Raw genomic sequence first — 18848 nt, 5'->3', positions numbered from 1 at the left:
CAAGTCGCGACTGAGATTTTTAAAATCTCAGTCGCGACAGCAAGTAGGGAGAGGGACGAAATTTTGCTGAAATTTTTTTCTTCTGCTGTCTCAACTGAGAATTCGTAATCTCAACTGAGAATTTGAAAAATCTGGGTAAAATTGGGACTGTTTTTGGTGATTTTAACACTTCTAAACCAATTCCTCTTAGAAGTAAGTGACATTAATGTGAATATTAATCCCTGAAACTGAGATAAACAAAACTGAAATATTAAATTAAAGGAAAACCAAAGGTTGTTCCTTAAATAAAAGAAATAAACTAATGAATTAATGCACTTTTATTCATTATAATCTAAAATATAAACAATACCATAATATATATATATATTTTCATAGAAACATTATAAAAACATAAATTACAAACAAACACTCATATATATTAAAACAACAGAAACTCAAATTACATCCCTAAGTAGATGACAGACGACGTCCATTGGCCCTGTTAATCTTCGTTTGAATGAAGACTTGCCTCTCTGGTGCAGAAAGGAATGTTGGACCAGAACGGAAAACTCGTTTGACAAGTCCCTCGTTCTCCAAGAACTCGTAGTCTAGAATAGGGAATGGTTCTGTATCAGTCCAAGGGACAGAAATGGTTCCCTTGGCTCCTAATATGATTCCACAAATGATGTTGGCGAACCCAATCTTCCGTTTCTTCGAACGGGAAGCAGCAACTAACCCCTCCATTAGAATCTTTGAGGAGTTCACAGAGTTGCCTTGGAAAATGTCGCCCAACACATAGAGATCAGTATCTTTCACAATATTGCTACTGACTCGACCAAAAAGGCTGTGACAGAGGAACTTATGCAGATACAACATGGAATTAGAATTAATGGATTTGTTGAAGGCAAGACGTGGATTGAATCGCCAAAATCCTGTTAACATCCTCCATATATCTCTAGAAGTCATATCCCTTCCAGGATGGTGTTGAGTTGTGTCTCGGGGTGGAAAACCAAACCAATTATGTAGTTCTGGATATCCAAAAGTGAATACCTCTCCCTCACAACGAAAACTGAGACGAACACGTCTCTTGTTGACGAACCTAACGGTGGAGAAAAATTCCAGAACCCAATCTCCAATTATAGGAAATTTCATAGAAACAAAATTGGACCAACCCAAATTAGTCAGATAGCGATCAATGTCTTCGCTTATCCCGAGTTCCTCGTTCAGAAACTCGTCCAGATACAACATGCCAAAGAATTGAGCATATCTGAATTGCAGAAAGCGTTTCCCCTCGTCATGGTTATAAATGGGAAACCATGCACCATATCGATCGGAGATATCAACTTTCCCTTTTTGAGAAGAAGTGCGTTTTTGAACATTTTTCAAAGACTTAGTCATGTCTGTGAGAGAAAAGAAAATGAAGTCTGTAGGATTTGAGAATATTCAGAAAGATGAAATGAATTGGAAGAAGTCTGATCCTATAGGAATATATAAATCCTATAAGTGAAAGGTTGTGTCTGTCAGAAAGAAAAATGTGCCAAAGTGATACCTCTTTGATTCAACTGACAGAAATTTTAAAGAAGGAAGACTGTAATCCCTTACAGTTATTTCAATTATAAAAAGACAGAAAATCTCAATTGAGATTTTCAGAATCTCAACTGAGATTTCCAAATCCTGGAATATGAAAAATCTCAACTGAGATTTTGGAATATTTAATTTCTCAATAACACTTAACACTTAATGAAATCATTTTCAAAACATGACTAAATTAAAATTTTAATGCGAACAAAACTCATTTGTACACAAAAATAAATATATAAAAATAAATAAAAATTAAAGTAAATAAAATTAAAAATAAAAATAAATAAATTAAAATTACGAACAAAAAATAATAAAAAAAACTATAAATTAAAACATGAAAACTAAAGAAATTAATTTTCATAAAATTTATCCACGGATTCAATTGCTTGAATTGGAGCTCCGTCGAAATAAATCTTGCAACGATTACCATTGACCTTAAATCGTTCGCCATTAGACTTTTCTAGCTCCAATGTTCCGTGATCAAATGTTTTAACAACAAAAAATGGTCCAGTCCATCTAGATTTTAGCTTACCTGGAAATAATTTTAATCTCGAATTAAAAAGTAAGACTTTATCCCCAACATTAAAGTTTTTAATTTTGATTTTTGCATCATGCCACTTTTTAATTTTTTCCTTATAAATTCTTGCATTTTCGTAGGACAAGTAGCGTAATTCATCCAACTCGTTTAAGTCAAACAAACGCTTTTTCCCTGCGCTTTGCAAATCATAATTAAGGGTTTTTATAGCCCAATATGCTTTATGTTATAATTCAACCGGCAAATGACAAGCTTTACCATAGACTAATCTATAAGGTTTCATTCTGATAGGTGTTTTAAATGCAGTACGGTATGCCCATAATACATCGTTAAGTTTATGTGTCCAGTCTCTTCTAGAAGACGAAACTTGTTTTTTCAAGTATCCATTTGAGTTCTCTATTTGAAATTTCTGCTTGACCATTCGTTTGAGGATGGTACGGTGTAGAGATACGGTGGTGTACTCCGTATTTTCTCATAAGTGACTCAAAAGCTCTATTTACGAAATGAGTACCACCGTCGCTTACCATAACTCTAGGAACTCCAAATCGACAGAATATTGAATTTAAAAACTTAACAACTACTTTAGAATCATTTGTCGGGGTTGCAATTGCTTCAACCCACTTTGAAACATAATCTACGGCTACTAATATATAATTTTTGCCAAAAGAAGGAGGAAAAGGACCCATGAAATCAATTCCCCATACGTCGAAGATTTCAACTTCCAATATGTTCGTAAGAGGCATCTCATCTTTCCTTCCTATATTCCCTGTTCTTTGACATTTATCACAGCGGATAATAAATGAACGGACATCTTTAAACAGAGTAGGCCAAAAGAATCTGCATTCAAGTATTCTAGCTGCTGTTTTGCTTACGCTATTATGACCTCCGTAAGCGCTAGCATGACATTCTAACATTATAGAGTCATGTTCAAACTCACTAACACATCTCCTAAGTATTCCATCGCCGCATGTTTTGAACAAGAATGGATCTTCCCAAAAATATTTCTTAACATCTGAAAAGAATTTCTTCTTTTGCTGAGAAGTCAATCCATCTGGCACAACATGTGCGGCTAAGTAATTGGCTATATCCGCATACCATGGGGCTATGACACTTTGTACTTGCATGAGATGTTCATCGGGGAAATCATCTCGAATGCCTGATGTTTCACCGATGGGACCGTTTTCATCCTCAAGTCTTGATAGATGATCGGCGACCAGGTTTTCAACTCCATTTTTGTCTCTAATCTCAATGTCAAATTCTTGCAATAGTAAAACCCATCTAATAAGACGTGGTTTCGCATCTTTCTTAGCAAATAAATATCATAAAGCTGCATGATCAGTATAAATGATGACTTTAGATCCTAACAAATAAGATCAGAATTTATCACATGCAAAAACTACTGCTAACATTTCTTTTTCAGCTGTGGTGTAATTTAGCTGTGCACCGGACAAAGTGTGACTCGCATAATATATAACATGAAGTTTCTTATCCTTTCTTTGACCTAATACACATCCTACAACTAAGTCACTCGCATCACACATAATTTCGAAAGGTAGATTCCAATCGGGTTTCGATATTATAGGTGTACTGACTAAAGTTGTTTTCAAGGTATTGAAGGCTTGTAAACAATCTTTATTAAAATCAAAAGTTGAATCCTTCATAAGCAAATTAGTAAGTGGTTTGGAGATTACAGAAAAGTTCTTTATAAACCGTCTGTAAAAACCTGCATGACCCAAAAATGATCTCACTCCCTTAACAGTGGTTGGTGGGGGTAATTTTTCTATAACTGAAGTCTTTGCTTTGTCCACCTCTAAACCTTTTTCAGATATCTTATGACCTAAAACAATTCCTTCGTCTACCATGAAATGACATTTTTCCCAATTTAATACTAAATTCGTTTCCTCACATCTAGACAATACTTTATCTAAGTTCTGTAAACATGCATCGAAAGAATCTCCATAAACTGAAAAATCATCCATGAAAACTTCCATTATGTCTTCAATGAAGTCATTAAATATTGCTGTCATACATCGTTGAAATGTTGCTGGTGCATTACATAAACCAAAAGGCATTCTCCTATATGCAAATGTTCCGTAAGGACATGTGAAGGTTGTTTTATCTTGGTCATCCGGGTAAATGTAAATTTGAAAGAATCCGGAGTAACCGTCTAAGAAACAATAAAAGGCATGCCCGACTATCCTTTCGATCATTTGATCAATGAAAGGTAGAGGAAAATGATCCTTCCTAGTAGCTTTATTTAGGTTCCTATAGTCTATACAAACCCTCCAACCGGTGGTGGTTCGTGTAGGTATCAGTTCACCTTCATCATTTCTTACAACAGTTATGCTTCCCTTTTTAGGTACACAATGGATTGGACTAACCCACTCACTATCCGAGATCGGATAAATGATTCCATTGTCTAAAAGTTTAGTAATCTCATTTTTGACTACTTCTTTCATGTTCGGATTTAAGCGTCTTTGCCTATCCGCTTTAGGTGGCTTATCCTCTTCTAAGTGAATTCTGTGCATTACTATACTAGGATTAATTCCTTTTAAGTCTGAAATTTGCCATCCCATACTTCCTATCCTATTTCTAACAACTTCTTTCAATTTTTCTTCTTGATCGCTTGTTAATTTGTTAGAAATAATTATTGGTAGAGAATCGCCTTCGCCTAAGAAAGCGTACCTCAAATGACTGGGTAACTCTTTAAGTTCTAATTTAGGGGGTGTTACAATTGAAGGCGAAACTGGTCCATCTTCTCGAATCAAAGGCTCTGGGTCCTTATCATCTAATTCCTCGCCTATTATAGGTTCAATTATTTCTTCACTTTGAATTACATCATTGACACATTCCTCGACTAAATCAAGTTTCATACAAGCGAATTCCTCCATAGGGTATTTCATCGCTTTGTTCATATCAAACTCGATCTTATCTTCTCCTATCCTTAAAACTACATTCCCTTCCGACACATCTACTAGAGCACGTCCCGTGTTCATAAACAGTCGACCAAAAATTAAAGGGCAATTTACATCATATGCAAAGTCTAATATAACAAAATCGGTAGGAAAAATAAATTTATCGACTTTGACTAAAACATCTTCAATTATACCATATGGCCTCTTAGTGGTTTGATCCGCTAATTGCAAAACCATATTGGTACGTTTGATATCTTCTTCTAAACCTAACTTGTTAAAAATAGACAATGGCATTAAGTTTATACTTGCTCCTAAATCACAAAGACAACTTGGGAATTCAATATCTCCCAATTTACACGGAATGGTAAAACATCCGGGATCCTTGAGTTTAGTGGGCAAATTACTTGATACTATTGAACTACAGTCTTTAGTTAACGAAATGGATGAAATTCCTTCCCAACTGATTTTCTTCGAAATCAAATCCTTTAAAAACTTACCATAGTTAGGAATTTGTGTGATTGCATCCATAAATGTCAAATTGATGTGCAAATTTTTGAGTTTATCCAAAAACGTTAGAAGTTGTTTATCATAGTCCTTATTTCGAACTTTGTGCGGAAAAGGTGGCTTGGGTACAAAAGTTTTGGTACTTGTGTCAAATGGTGAACTATTTGTGTTTAAGATATCTTCTTTGGACTTTGGTAAATCAGTTCCTGGTAATGTTGTATCTTTGGGCATTTCAGGCCCTTGATAATTTTTTCCTGAACGAAGAGTAATAGCCTTCACCTGCTCTTTCGGATTTTCTTCCGTATGGCTGGGAAGACTTCCCTCTTTTCGGGATGGAATTGATTTAGCAAGTTGACCAATTTGAACCTCCAAATTATGGATGCTAGATGAGTGGTTTTTAATAAGCTGATCGAATTTACTTTCGATCCGTTTAAAACCATCGTCGTGATTACTTATTTTTCCACTGATAGCATCTATAAACTTGTCGATTTTAGAAGATAAAGTGCTAATCGTATCTCTTGACTGATTTTGATAATTAGTGGTACGATTTTGATTAGCACTTGTATTATTTTTATTGTTATCTTTCCAGTTAAAGTTAGGATGATTCCTCCATCCAGCATTATAGGTATTAGAATAAGGATTATTAGTTTGGTTTTGCCCTTGGACAAAATTTACGTGTTCGATCTCACTCATATTTTCGTAGTCCACATCTGTTTGGAATGGATTACCATTGGTATCGCGTGGTGCCATAAATTTATCAATTTTGTGCGATAAAGCAGAAAATTGGGCTTGTAGCATCGCGACTGGATCAAGTTCAACTATACCTTTAACTGATGGTGTGGTTGAGGATGATGGTTTTGCCACCGGCATATGCCCACGTTCCGCGGGCCACATACTGCTGTTGATTGCCATTTCCTCCAAAAGTTCTCTCGCTTGGGCTGATGTTTTCTTCATAAATAGCCCTCCCGACATTGCATCTAATGAACCCCTAGTTGTAGGATTTAGTCCATTGTAAAATGTTTGCATTAAAAGTTCAGCGGGTAATTGGTGGTGTGGGCATAAACGTTGAAGTTCTTTAAAACGTTCTCAAGTTTCATAAAGAGTCTCATTGTCATTTTGAGAAAAAGATGTTAACTCTTTTATGACTCTTGCGGTTTTTGCTAAAGGGAAATATTTAGATAAAAAACGCTTGGGCTAATTGTTCCCAAGTGGCAAAAGTTGCGGCTGGCATAGAAGTTAACCATTCTTTGGCTCGATCCTTCAAAGTGAAAGGAAAGAGGCGAAGTTTGATTGCTTCTGCAGTCACATCTGGAATTTTAAAAGTATCACAAATTTCAAGGAAATTTGTTAAGTGGGTGTTAGGATTTTCGTTAGGTAACCCGTAAAATGTTACATTATTTTGCAACATATTAAGCAAAGCTGGCTTAATTTCAAATTGATTTGCGGTGATTCTGGATCTAACGATACTATTGGTCACACCGGCCACACCTGGCCTAGCGTAATCCATAAGTGTTGGTGGGTCTGCCATTTTTTCTGGCTCGGTATATGTTTTTACTGGGGTCTTATTTTTGTTTTTCTTATTTTTCTTGTTCTTCCTAATGGTTTTCTCAATTTCTGGGTCTATAGGGTCTGGTAAAATGCCTGAACTTCGAGAACTGCGCATGAACCTGAAATCTTGCACGAACCGAAACTACCTACAAAACAGAATTTGAAAAATAAATAAATTAGTAAATGAAAATTATTAAATTATAAAAGTTAAAATAAGTATGTTTAAACCTAGATTCGAAATAAAACACGAAAAATTTAAAATTTCGTCAAAAATTTTGGCGTTCCCCGGCAACGGCGCCAAAAACTTGTTGAGCGATTTCCGCAAGTGCACGGTATACGCTTGTAGTAATAAAAGATATCGAACCCACAGGGAACGCTTTTTAACTAAAACTTTATTTAATTCGGTTTAATCACGTGTTTAGGTTTAATAAAAGAAATACGTTTAATTGATGGAATTGGTTTTGGTAAATTAGGATTAGATAAAAGGATTATATCGAGTTTAGAGAACAGTTCTGTCTTGGAATTTTGATTACAAAACAGATACTACCGTAACTGGAATAAATAATAGGTATAAAACTTATTTTCATAAAGCAAAGAAAGCAACTTTAACTTTGTAAAGATTATGGACATGTAACAATATAGCGATTTATTCAATTAAATGGCTTTGAACCGTAGAAATCTCTCTGGATCGGAGCAGATTGCTACCTTAATCAAACTAGTATTTTATGTCTGATAAGCCGCGATCAGCGATCATATCATCCATAAAAACTAAATCTATCAAGTGTTCAACAAAGTTCTTATATGAATAAGATGGAATAGAACGTTTTAATAAAAACACCGATTTATCATTTTGAAAATCATTTTGTCAGAACAATATGAAAATAACAACAGTAAGAATTTATTGAATAAATAAGTATATCATTAATGAAATGTGAATTTTCACAAGTTAACAGAGAAGTAGAAACTTGGATAGCATTGCAACGAAAACTTTGAGATCCGGGTTGTCAATCTTTCTCTCAAACTCCGTAGGTGCGTCAAACCTCATGCGCTCAGCCGTCAATTCTTCTCGCTGGATCTTCGGAATAGAGACTGATCTCGTCTACTACCAGAATGAAAACTAAACTAATACTGTTTTTATAACTAATCTAATAACAATTCGTGTACAGCACGATTGTTTACACAGAAATGAAATCTAACTTTCTGATTCTTTTCTGAATCAGAAACTCAACATAATAACTTTCTTCTCTAATTTCTCTAACTTTTTCCAACCTCGATTTCTAAAATGGATCACTTATTTATAGTTGTTGAAGGGTTGTAAATGATGGGCCGTGTCCGCTGGTGAAGGGTTGCTTTTATCCGAATGAACAGACGCATTTTTTCCGATTTAAAACATGTGTTTTGTGTGCAGAATGGTTCGCTGTCGCGACTGAGATTCTGAAAATCTCAGTCGCGATAGGGGGTATAGGGACGAGTGAAAACTTCGTTTTTCTCCCGAGCTGGCTTCCGTAGGTCGCGACTGAGATTCTCAAAATCTCAATCGCGACAGAGAGAATTTTCCCTGTCTCTCGACTGCTTTTCGTCCTTTTTGAGCGTTCTTCTGGCTGTTATGCGTTCTCGGTACGTTTTTTAGGTTTTTCCTCCATTTTAGCTCCATTTTCGCTCCGTTTTCGCTCCTTTTTGGATTTAACCAAATAATTAAGTACCTTGCATCAAAGAAGTAAATAAATACATAAAAGTATTCCAAATGAATATAATTAACACGATTTTAATGTAAATTTAACGTATTTATGTATGATATTTTAGGTATATTTTGGGCTTAACACTTGACAACATGCCATTTGGATTGTACTCGTTGAAAAGTGAGCATGGTGTTGAAGTCTACGATGTTGTCACCACAAGTTTAAAACTTGTGCTGATAGCATCATAAACCCATCACCATGCTTAATGTTTTTCTATAAGATAACAAGCCAAGTAAAACTTGTGCTGATAGCATCATAACCCCACCACTACACTTCACTGGTTAAGGTATATACAAGTAGTACTAAGAAGGTTCATACACATACTGATATCAGTTCATGCATCATTATTTCACTCATGACCCTTTACTACATGCTTCAAACATGCTCAATGAACATTCAAAGCATATAAGAGTATGACCAATCACAATATAACTCATAGGTATAAGAGCATATATGTAGTATAAGAGGTACAAGAGTATGGTCAGTCACAATATAACTCGTAGGCATAAGAGCATATATGTATTATACGAGGTATGAGTATGGCCAATCACAATGAACATTCAAAGCATAAGAGCATGCATAATCAACTACATGCTTCAAACATGCTCAATGAACATTTATACACATACTCAATGAACATATATAGTATAAGAGCATGCCTAATAAGCCATAAATAGGATCATGCTTCATACACATACGCATAGTCAGTTCTAGCTTCCTAAACAAAACATCAACCATAAATAGGATCATGCTTCATACACATACTCATAGTCAGTTCTAGCTTCCTAAACAGAACATCAACCATAAACATGATCATGCTTCATACACATACTCATAGTCAGTTCTAGCTTCCTAAACATAACATCAGCCATAAAAAAAATCATGCTTCATACACATACTCATAGTCAGTTGTAGCTCCCTAAACAGAAAATCAACCATAAACAGGATTATGCTTCATACACATACTCATAGTCAGTTCTAGCTTCCTAAACAGAACATCAACCATAAACAGGATCATACTCATAGTATATGACTATGCTTCATACACAACCTTTCACTATATATTCATGTAGGGTTAAGGTATTCAACCAATCAGTTTATACCAACCTTTCACTCTATGACTATGCTTCATAAATGCACGATATATATATATATATATATATATATATATATATATATACACACACACACACACACACACACACACACACACTTCATACATGACCCTCCAATATATGACTATGCTTCATACAAGTAGCACTAAGCAATTCCACAACTCGAATCTCCTTTATTATATACCTGCCACTTGGATTGTACTAGCTGAAAAGTGAGCACGGTGATGAAGTGTATGATACTATCACCACAAGTTTAAAATCATAAACTTATGGTGTTAGAATCATATAACTTCATCACCATGTTTAATGCTTTTCCATAAAATAACAAGCCAAGTGGAAGATACATAGTGAAAGAGATATAGTTGACTATAAGAATATGTTTCACTATGGTGACTATGCTTCATACATGCAAGCTTCATACAAACGAAATCAGTTCATAGCACAACCCACTTCTTTATTTAGTTGTAGCATCATTATTCAAGTGAACATTTCACTTAGGGGTGAGCATGGTCTAGTTCGGTTTAAAACTGAACCGAACCAAATAGGACCAAACAAAATTGTTGGTCATTTTTGGAACCGAACCAAACCGAATTGTAATTCGGTTTAGTACAGACCAAACTGATATATTTCGGTTCGATCCGGTTTGGTTCATGTTAGGACCGAACAAAATTAAATTTTGTTCTATTTTTTAACACTTACAAATATTAAAAAAATACTTATAAACAATAAATCAATTAAATTATATAACTATATAACAATACATCAGAGACAGGGGAAAAGTTATCATAAGATCAATAGATATGAAAAATACACTAAAGAAGAATGAATGGAAATTGTTGGACCAAAAAGACCCATCTGAAATAGATAATTTGATATGGTAGTAAGAATCTTAATATTTCAATGTTAGGTTCAAAAATTGTCAAACCAGATAGAAAGAGTTTGATTTGGTTTAATAACAAAACCAAGCAGTACATTTCTTTACTTTTTTTTATGCGTGGTTAAATAATTTATCAATACTCTTTTTATTCATCATCATAGCAAAGTATAATATGAGTTCAAAAAATTTGCAGACACGCATACACTACAAAAAAAATGATTATTGGGGAGGGCTAAAAGTGTCCTCAAAAGTTAAAAAAATTGTCCCCTATACCTTTAGGAGACAATTTTATTCGCCTCCTTGCTTCGTCCCATATGCGAGCGTACCCGATGCTATAGGGGACAAAAAAGTTGATTTGTCCCCATTTTGTGGGACGATTGTCGTCCCTTACAATAGATACAAATGTCGTCCTCATTTTGAAGGACGATTGTCGTCCTCGTTTGACGATTGTCATCCCCGTACAAAGGAGACGACTTTTTCCCCTATTCTTAGGAGACGATTCTTTGTTCCCAAAGGAATGGACAATTGTTGTCCCTATGCAAAGGAGACAAATGTAGTCCCTAATCTTAGGGTTCGCTTTTTTGTCTCTGAAAAAAGAGACAGTTGTCGTCCCTATCCAAAGGAGATAAATTTTGTCCTTACTCTTAGGAGACATTTTGTCTCCAAATAAAAGGACGATTATTGTCCATGCATAAGAGACGGTCTTTGTCCCCATAGAAAAATAAGGGTAAAATTACAAGAAATAACAAAAAAAAAATTACTAACAGGTGGAGAGAACACGTATTTGAAAATTGAATTCGATAATGATTCAAAACAATAACACTAAAACTTATAAGTAAAAATTATGCCAATAAAAATTATGTTAGAAGGGCGTACTTACTATCAATTGTCTCTATGAATGTTAACCGCTGCCAATTAATTCTACGAGACATAATCCCTTGACCAACGTTGCGGACCCGAGAACAAAGTATGTCCTTAAAGTAGATTTATGGATGCAAATAGTTCTTCAAGAGATCATCATCATAACATAGCAATAAAAGTGCACATCTTCAATTATATTTGGATAGTAATTATATTAAACTGATATAGATTATTCCTAAATCCTGAAAGGTAGGAGTTTCATGCTCTACACTTATTTAATTAATCTATTTCCTTGACACTGTATACATTTTATAAGCTTAATCTAACTAAACATATATTGAGAAATAGTGAATAGTAAGACCCATAAATGTTTCAAAAATGAGAATCAATTTTTTTTCGAAATGAAAAAACAACAGTAATAGCTAAACAAAGTGGTCTCACATTGGTCATACCAATAACAACGTTAATGAATCATATTTCAACACAAGCAAAATGAAAAAGGAGTAACACAGCAAAATAACCAAACATTGATTGATATACTAACTTCTTTGTGGCTTTAGTTTTATGGGCAGTTGCATAGCCTATGTAGTCCCAAACTCACAAACCCCATTATTACATACCCCTGAATTAGACTTATAGTTTGATTTTGAGGCAAACAATTCATATTAGAATTTAGAGAGTGACAAGGAATGGCTCAAATAAGAAAATCCTAAGACAAGTGTAAATTGAAGAAATTTTACGATACATCTAGAAGCTTTGTTTTGATTGATCTTTGTTTTTAATCTCTTCTCATTTATATATACCATCAGCCTCACAAGGAGATTGATCAACTAGGGAGCAAGTAGAATTTAAGGCCCAAAATAGGTATATCTAATCTAAAAATAGATAAATACCTTCATATTGTACAACCTTTATTTTCCTTAAGCATTTAGCCTTTGTGGCAGCTCCACTATACAGATCGAACATGCAACATCTGAAACAGAACAAGCGATAAGATAAAAATTGTAATCCATAGACAGTTTTTGTGTCTTTTGTGTAATTGTAAAATAGTTGTCCCATGTATATTGCAAGGATAAGTTTATTTATTAGTTTCATTTGCAATTTTCTTGTAAAAGCCAACATAAGGATAGCTTAAAAAGCATATAAAAACTAAAATTTTAGAAAGCCATGACAAAAAGTAAATTAAATCCTTGAAGACATGAACTTATACAAAAATAGCATATAACAAGTATGTCGTCAAAACATATTTCGTGTTACATACATTTCTTGCATCACAGACATCTACTGAAGAAATGAGGAACCAAATTAGATAAATTACTAAGAAGCTCGACAAAAACAGGTTGTACATACTAGAAAGTATTTTCTCAAATGAAACTACAGAGACAAAAATGATTAAAAGGTGATAGGAAATTGAGTTACTTTGATAAACAATAGACAAAAGCTAGAGCAGATGATAATGACCTCACAGAATTCAAAAGCCTCTGGTTAACAACCTGGCTAGCTTCCACCTCTAACCACGCACCTAATATGGCCATCTGCTTCCCTTTGCACAATAGATTGGTTCCCTTATCTGAATTTTGTTGGTTATGTTTTGAGTTATTGCTCTTGATTTTGCATATAAAACACAAAATCAGACTCAAATGGCAGAGATAAATGGAGACAGATCAAGTAGCTTACCAAAGAGCTTGAGATCCCCATGTTCGAGCGCTGGAACTCAAATGGCTGCACAATCCAGACATGGATTATGATATTAATTTTGTTATTAGGGTAATAAAATGGACTCTACTTAACAGTGGTACGCAAGTGGTTCAAATTTAGCATGAAATGTGTACGTACATCATGAAATGTGGAACAAATATTAACGAAATTTCTTTTTCTTTTAGTAAATAACTATTTGAAAAAGATTAGCAAAGATAACATTTAAACTGTAATCTCGAAGCTATAGAAAATTTATTCCAAAAGCGAAATAATTTGACCCACCTCAACAACAACAATTAGAGCACTTGTCAAGTCAGTGTCTGTCTCCATTGAACCTAAACATGAATCTCCAATTTCGCCTGATATAAACTGTGCTGTAGGAGCAACTCCATTCAATAATTTATTTTTTATGACAAAAAATACAACAAAAAATATAATTAACTTGAATGGCAGTACCTTTGAATGAAATGCAGTTGCAATACCAGGAACATGAGTGCACGAGGGGAGCTATCAGTTACAATGCTTAAGATATTCCCCTCATCATACATATTTAGGACATATGAACATACATCCAACTTGCTAAATAATTAGATAGTACAATGTATCTATGCTATACATATTTGTTCAGCAAACCATCTTGTTGATTCCATTTCCATTAAGGCAGCTCAATGATATACTCAACATCAAGGGTTTAGGAGATTACTGGTTGCATTTACTTCAAGCAAAGAAGCTACAAAATGAACACAATTTTTAGATTAATTGATTAAGTAAACCTGAAAATTTATATGCTATTGTATAAGAAAGAAAGTGTATATCATGAATAGCAAGGATACACAATTGAATGAACAAAAGAGAAACCACACATGAGTTTACATACCTTGCAAAGAACTTTTAACAGTTGCGAAGAAGGAACCAACTGCAAAATTATTTGTTACAAAGCTCACGGAATCCTCATTGTGTTTAGCAAAGTGATTCTATGAAACAAACATAAGCTTAAAAGTTGATATTTGAAATCTACTCCCACAAGAAATTGCTACTTCTTATCATATGCTTGGTAAAACCCATCCATGGTCGGAGAGACGGAACAATTGCAAAACAAATTGCAAGGGTTTAATTAGATCCAATTCCAAACAATCAAGAATCAAATCAAATCTAATTAAATTTTCTTTTCAAAAAACAAATATGGCGAGTAAGCGAAAGACTTCACATGAATGCACAGACTAAACTGTTGGAGGAGCTATTCTAATTAAATTTTGATTTTAATCAATTTATCAAAAATACAAAATTAAATTTTCAAGGAAATGAAAAACTAACCTTGAAAATTCATCTCACCTGATAAGGTTCCAATCCCCAAATATGATGCTCAATGTTGCGGACCTATCCTTGATGTTGAATTTATCGATTGTTTTTTAATTCATCGACCAGACTTCAGAGAAATTAAAAGGGATATAGGAAGGAAAATGGATGGAGATGGTGAGCGTACTGCAAGAGAGAGGGGAAGGTTTAACACTAAACAAAAAGGGGAAAGAATATGGAAGAATGAAACTAGGTTATTGAGAAAGGGGATTTGATACACAAAAGGAAGATGAAAGAATTGAAGCAAAGTGTTAAACGAATTCGATTCGATTTTGTCCCCTAATGTTAATAAGTTTACATATATAAATAGATTTAATTTTTAACCGTCGTCCCACGAGATATAAATATGTCACGGGGCTCGCTGCCGTCTGTTGCCCCTTCAAACGATGGTTAGGTTCTGTCATGTGACGGTGCGACACATGACATTATCCTATCTCCGTACTGTCATATTAATCTTTATTACGATGCAGCTAATTTATTACTACCGCCACCTTTAATGTCATCACATGACATACTAATAATTAAAACCGTCAAGTTTACGTGTGGGAATTTGGCATATTCAATTTGCGATGACAGTTCGTATAATAATTTCTGCCGTCGTAGCTTGTTTTAGATGGCATAGGTCTTAATCAATCATGTCAAAGGATTTATTTTCAGATGATAGATTCATTTATTTCAATGTCTTTTTATATGACATTTTTTAAAATTAAAATGTCACTTTTTGCCTTCTTCTTCGTATCGATTTCTGGTTTTTACCTGAATAATTAACACACTCAAATATGAACATGAAATTCTATATAACAATGGTTTTAATTTTATTGGATACCAATACTCATAATCTGTTTACATTTAACATACATTCCTGAATTAAAACTAAAAAAAAATAACTGATACATATCCAAATTCTGAAACAAATCAATCAATTCATGTATCCATATCTTTGAGTCATTATTAGGCCTATAATCCCAAAGTCTTGATATCTGCAAAACCAAATGCAGGTCATTAATACATAACATCATTACACATAACCCTAGCCATACTGATTAAGACCCTTCCCCTTTCACGACCTTTCACTTAGCCACCACTATCATATCACTATAAATAACAAGCATATCACAATCGTTCAGTGTCCATTCAACCCAGAAAACTTACATTACACAATGGATCACCTTGCGTTTGTTCAACAACGGATAATTGTTGAGATGGAGAAACTGTACATTGAGAGCCCAGGGTGGCTTCTGGCCATCGATGGTCTGTCAATCCATATGTTGTTCTTCAACTCTTCCTGGTTTCTTCTATTTACTTGTAATGATTCTTCTTATATTGGATGATAATAGGTCCTCTGGATGATAACTTCTTCAAATGGTCGATCAGAATAAAAAGCCCCCAATACACCCCATATGAAAAGGGTGTATTTGAAACTAGAATCAGCTACCCTCCGGATTTCCTAGACAGACCTCCAACAGTAATATTAACTTATCTCCATAAGATATATGAACCTACATGACATTATATACACATACACTAATCAATGTCTCTTCTTATTCTCAGTTTCGCTTCCGGAATAAGGTTTATCATCCTAACGTGGCTCCTCAGGGGATGATTCATCTTCCCCGTCTCTTTACTCACCCTCCCTTTCCCACTGCCACAGTTGAGATATGCCACCATTTATCTATTTCATTTGATAAACACTTAATCATGTTTGTGATCTAATTATTCTATGCATTTTGTAGCTGCTGTGGCACATATATGATCTACTACTACAACCCCACATTGAGGCGCCATATCTTGGGCAAGAAGCAGTTGCTGAGAAATACCTCAACAACAGGGAAGTGTATGGTATGCTCACCTGGAGATGGACTGAGCAGTATGCAAGGTGGATATGAGGGTGTTTAGATCTCCTAAACTATCTTGACTAAGAGAAAGGAGAATCGAAAGGCAATGTGAAACTTTTAAGGGATAATAAATTTCCTTTGTGGTTCTCATTCCAATTCCAAATTTCCTTTCTCTAGTCAAAATAGTTAAGGAGCTTTGGACCTTCAATTACAACCGAAAGGCAACACTCATCCCTCTTTTGTAATATAACGTAGAGCTTTGCTATTCAGTTCGTATGTATATGTATATTCAAGTCATATCAAAAGACATCAGTTCGTATGTATATGTATATTGACCCTTTTATAATGTTCCTCCCACTTGGATTGTACTCGTTGAACAATGAACTTGGTAATGAGGTTTATGATGTTGTCACCACAAGGGACTCCCTTTGTGTTGAATGCATCATAAACCTATCACCATGCTGAATGCTTTTGTTTACGATAACAAGCCAAGTGAAAAGGAACATTGTAAGAGTATTCTCATAACAAAATGAACATTCATATTGTTAGACTATGTATAATGATGCTACATGCCCAATGAAAATTCATACACATACTCAATCAGTCTAGCTTCCTAAACAGAACATAACACAAGCCAATATGTGCTTCATACACATACACATACTCAATCAGTTCTAGCAATATAGCTCGTAGGTATAAGAGTATTCCCATGAGTTCTAGCTTCCTAAACAGTTGTATAGCAATGCACATACCAATAAGTTCTAGCAATATAACTCACATTCATATCAATCACTTCATGCATGGTTAAGGTATTCAAGCAAGCAGTTAATAGCAATGCACATACATAACCCTTTACAATGTTCCTCCCACTTGGATTTTACTCGTTGAAAAGTGAGCACGGTGATGAAGTTTGCGATGCTCTAACCACAAGTTCATAAGTTATACTGATAGCATCGAAAACTCATCAGCACTCTGAATGGTTTCAATCAGATAACAAGCCAAGTGGAAGGTATATTGTAAACTATGCCAAACAATGAACATTCATACACAAACAATGAACATTCATACACATACTCAATCAGTTCTAGATTCCTAAATAGAACATAAAACAAGCCAACTTACTTCATACACATACACAATCAGTTATAGCAGTACAACTATAGGAGTATTGCCAATTACAATGAACATTCAAAGCTTAAGAGTATGCCTAATCAGCCACATGCTCAATCAGTTCTAGCTTCCTAAACAGAACATAAAACAAGCCAATATGCTTCGTAAGAGTATTCCCATATCACAATGAACATTCATATTGTTAGACTATGCCTAATGATGCTATATGCCCAATGAACATTCATACACATACTCAATCAGTCTAGCTTCCTAAACAGAACATAAAACAAGCCAATATGTGCTTCATGCACATACACATACACATACTCAATCAGTTCTAGCAGTATAGCTCGTAGGTATAAGAGTATTCCCATGAGTTCTAGCTTCCTAAACAGTTGTATAGCAATGCACATACCAATAAGTTCTAGCAATATAACTCACATTCATACCAATCATTTCATGCATGGTTAAGGTATTAAAGCAAGCAGTTAATAGCAATGCACATACATAACCCTTTACAATGTTCCCCCCACTTGGATTTTACTCGTTGAAAAGTGAGCACGGTGATGAAGTTTGCGATGCTCTAACCACAAGTTCATAACTTATGCTGATAGCATCGAAAACTTATCACCATTCTAAATGGTTTCAATCAGATAACAAGCCAAGTGGAAGGTACATTGTAAACCTATCTCAGCAGCATCACCCACAACATCATACATATACTCATTGAGTTCTAGTTTCCTAAATAGAACATCAAACATACCCACAACATCATACACATACTCAGTCAGTTCTAGCTTCCTAAACAAAACATCAAGCATAAACAAGCCAACATGCTTCATACACATACACATACTCATTCAGATAACAAGCCAAGTGGAAGATATATTGTAAACCTATCTCAGCAGCCTCACCCACAACATCATACATATACTCATTGAGTTCTAGTTTCCTAAACAGAACATCAAATATAAACATGCTTCATACACATACTCAATCAGTTCTAGCTTCCTAAACAGAACATCAAGCATAAACAAGCCAACATGCTTCATACACATACACATACTCATTCAGATAACAAGCCAAGTGGAAGATATATTGTAAACCTATCTCAGCAGCACCACCCACAACAACATCATACATGCAACCAATCAGTTCAAACCAACATAACAATAATATATACTTAATAAGTTAA

General features: G+C 34.6%; 1 non-coding gene across 1 annotated transcript; it reads left to right on the top strand.

Annotated features, from left to right (window-relative positions):
• Positions 1-6556: 6556 nt before the first annotated feature.
• Positions 6557-6663, top strand: LOC136221277 (small nucleolar RNA R71). The gene has a single exon (XR_010685051.1). It is a non-coding gene; the product is annotated as a small nucleolar RNA R71 (small nucleolar RNA).
• The last annotated feature ends 12185 nt before the right edge of the window (positions 6664-18848 follow it).

This window comes from Euphorbia lathyris, chromosome 2 (genome assembly GCF_963576675.1).
Source record: "Euphorbia lathyris chromosome 2, ddEupLath1.1, whole genome shotgun sequence".
NCBI classification, from domain to species: Eukaryota; Viridiplantae; Streptophyta; class Magnoliopsida; order Malpighiales; family Euphorbiaceae; genus Euphorbia; species Euphorbia lathyris.
Note: the sequence above shows the minus strand (reverse complement) of the source record. Positions and strands in the feature narration are given on the sequence as shown.